Raw genomic sequence first — 2745 nt, forward strand, 5'->3', positions numbered from 1 at the left:
CCGCCTAGTCCCGGTTCTATTTTAGGTCACTTTTCTCACTTTCTGACCCACAAATAATGCCCCAAATGCCGCCGCCTGGTGGGGGGAACTGCCGCCTAGTCCCGGTTCTATTTTAGGTCACTTTTCTCACTTTCTGACCCACAAATAATGCCCCAAATGCCGCCGCCTGGTGGGGGGAACTGCCGCCTAGTCCCGGTTCTATTTTAGGTCACTTTTCTCACTTTCTGACCCACAAATAATGCCTCAAATGCCGCCGCCTGGTGGGGGGAACTGCCGCCTAGTCCCGGTTCTATTTTAGGTCACTTTTCTCACTTTCTGACCCACAAATAATGCCCCAAATGCCGCCGCCTGGTGGGGGGAACTGCCGCCTAGTCCCGGTTCTATTTTAGGTCACTTTTCTCACTTTCTTACCCACAAATAATGCCCCAAATGCCGCCGCCTGGTGGGGGGAACTGCCGCCTAGTCCCGGTTCTATTTTAGGTCACTTTTCTCACTTTTCTACCCACAAATAATGGCAAAAAAAAATGCTTACAGCACCCAGTATTCCCAGGCGGTCTCCCATCCAAGTACTAACTGGGCCCGACCCTGCTTGGCTTCCGAGATCAGACGAGATCGGGCTCATTCAGGGTGGTGTGGCCGTAAGCGAGGGAAGCGCTTGTGAAATGCCCCAAAGTGTTGAAAATGTTCCCCAGGCCCCTGGTTCCCCATCCCCGCAGGAGGAGGCTCCCCAGGCCCCCTGGTTCCCCATCCCCGCAGGAGGAGGCTCCCCAGGCCCCCTGGTGCAGGAGGAGGCTCCCCAGGCCCCCTGGTGCAGGAGGAGGCTCCCCAGGCCCCTGGTTCCCCATCCCCGCAGGAGGAGGCTCCCCAGGCCCCCTGGTTCCCCATCCCCGCAGGAGGAGGCTCCCCAGGCCCCCTGGTGCAGGAGGAGGCTCCCCAGGCCCAATGGTTCCCCATCACCGCAGGAGGAGGCTCCCCAGGCCCCCTGGTTCCCCATGCCCGCAGGAGGAGGCTCCCCAGGCCCCCTGGTTCTCTATGCCCGCAGGAGGAGGCTCCCCAGGCCCCCTGCTTCTCCATCCCCGCAGGAGGAGGCTCCCCAGGCCCCATGGTTCCCCATCACCGCAGGAGGAGGCTCCCCAGGCCCCCTGGTTCCCCATCCCCGCAGGAGGAGGCTCCCCAGGCCCCATGGTTCCCCATCACCGCAGGAGGAGGCTCCCCAGGCCCCCTGGTTCCCCATCCCCGCAGGAGGAGGCTCCCCAGGCCCCCTGGTGCAGGAGGAGGCTCCCCAGGCCCCCTGGTTCCCCATCCCCGCAGGAGGAGGCTCCCCAGGCCCCCTGGTTCTCCATGCCCGCAGGAGGAGGCTCCCCAGGCCCCCTGGTTCCCCATCCCCGCAGGAGGAGGCTCCCCAGGCCCCATGGTTCCCCATCACCGCAGGAGGAGGCTCCCCAGGCCCCCTGGTTCCCCATCCCCGCAGGAGGAGGCTCCCCAGGCCCCCTGGTGCAGGAGGAGGCTCCCCAGGCCCCCTGGTTCCCCATCCCCGCAGGAGGAGGCTCCCCAGGCGCCCTGGTTCTCCATCCCCGCAGGAGGAGGCTCCCCAGGCCCCCTGGTTCTCCATGCCCGCAGGAGGAGGCTCCCCAGGCCCCCTGGTTCTCCATCCCCGCAGGAGGAGGCTCCCCAGGCCCCCTGGTTCTCCATCCCCGCAGGAGGAGGCTCCCCAGGCCCCCTGGTTCTCCATCCCCGCAGGAGGAGGCTCCCCAGGCCCCCTGGTTCTCCATCCCCGCAGGAGGAGGCTCCCCAGGCCCCCTGGTTCTCCATCCCCGCAGGAGGAGGCCCCCCAGGCCCCTGGTTCCCCATCCCCGCAGGAGGAGGCTCCCCAGGCCCCCTGGTTCTCCATGCCCGCAGGAGGAGGCTCCCCAGGCCCCCTGGTTCTCCATCCCCGCATGAGGAGGCTCCCCAGGCCCCTGGTTCTCCATGCCCGCAGGAGGAGGCTCCCCAGGCCCCCTGGTTCTCCATGACCGCAGGAGGAGGCTCCCCAGGCCCCCTGGTTCTCCATCCCCGCAGGAGGAGGCTCCCCAGGCCCCCTGGTTCCCCATCCCCGCAGGAGGAGGCTCCCCAGGCCCCCTGGTGCAGGAGGAGGCTCCCCAGGCCCAATGGTTCCCCATCACCGCAGGAGGAGGCTCCCCAGGCCCCCTGGTTCCCCATGCCCGCAGGAGGAGGCTCCCCAGGCCCCCTGGTTCTCTATGCCCGCAGGAGGAGGCTCCCCAGGCCCCCTGGTTCTCCATCCCCGCAGGAGGAGGCCCCCCAGGCCCCTGGTTCCCCATCCCCGCAGGAGGAGGCTCCCCAGGCCCCCTGGTTCTCCATGCCCGCAGGAGGAGGCTCCCCAGGCCCCTGGTTGGGAGAGGGGGAAAAAGAGCAAAGTGTTTAAAAATGCCCCAAAGTGTTGAAAATGTTCCCCAGGCCCCTGGTTCCCCATCCCCGCAGGAGGAGGCTCCCCAGGCCCCCTGGTTGGGAGAGGGGGAAAAAGAGCAAAGTGTTTAAAAATGCCCCAAAGTGTTGAAAATGTTCCCCAGGCCCCTGGTTCCCCATCCCCGCAGGAGGAGGCTCCCCAGGCCCCCTGGTTGGGAGAGGGGGAAAAAGAGCAAAGTGTTTAAAAATGCCCCAAAGTGTTGAAAATGTTCCCCAGGCCCCTGGTTCCCCATCCCCGCAGGAGGAGGCTCCCCAGGCCCCCTGGTTGGGAGAGGGGAAAAA

The 2745-nt window shown here is 65.9% G+C and overlaps 1 non-coding gene across 1 annotated transcript; it reads right to left on the reverse strand.

Moving 5' to 3' along the window:
• Nucleotides 1–525: 525 nt before the first annotated feature.
• LOC148058355 (5S ribosomal RNA) lies at nucleotides 526–644 on the reverse strand. The gene has a single exon (XR_015709916.1). It is a non-coding gene; the product is annotated as a 5S ribosomal RNA (ribosomal RNA).
• Nucleotides 645–2745: the final 2101 nt, after the last annotated feature.

Source organism: Callionymus lyra, unplaced genomic scaffold, assembly GCF_982586985.1.
Source record: "Callionymus lyra unplaced genomic scaffold, fCalLyr1.hap1.1 HAP1_SCAFFOLD_85, whole genome shotgun sequence".
In the NCBI taxonomy this organism is placed as follows: Eukaryota; Metazoa; Chordata; class Actinopteri; order Syngnathiformes; family Callionymidae; genus Callionymus; species Callionymus lyra.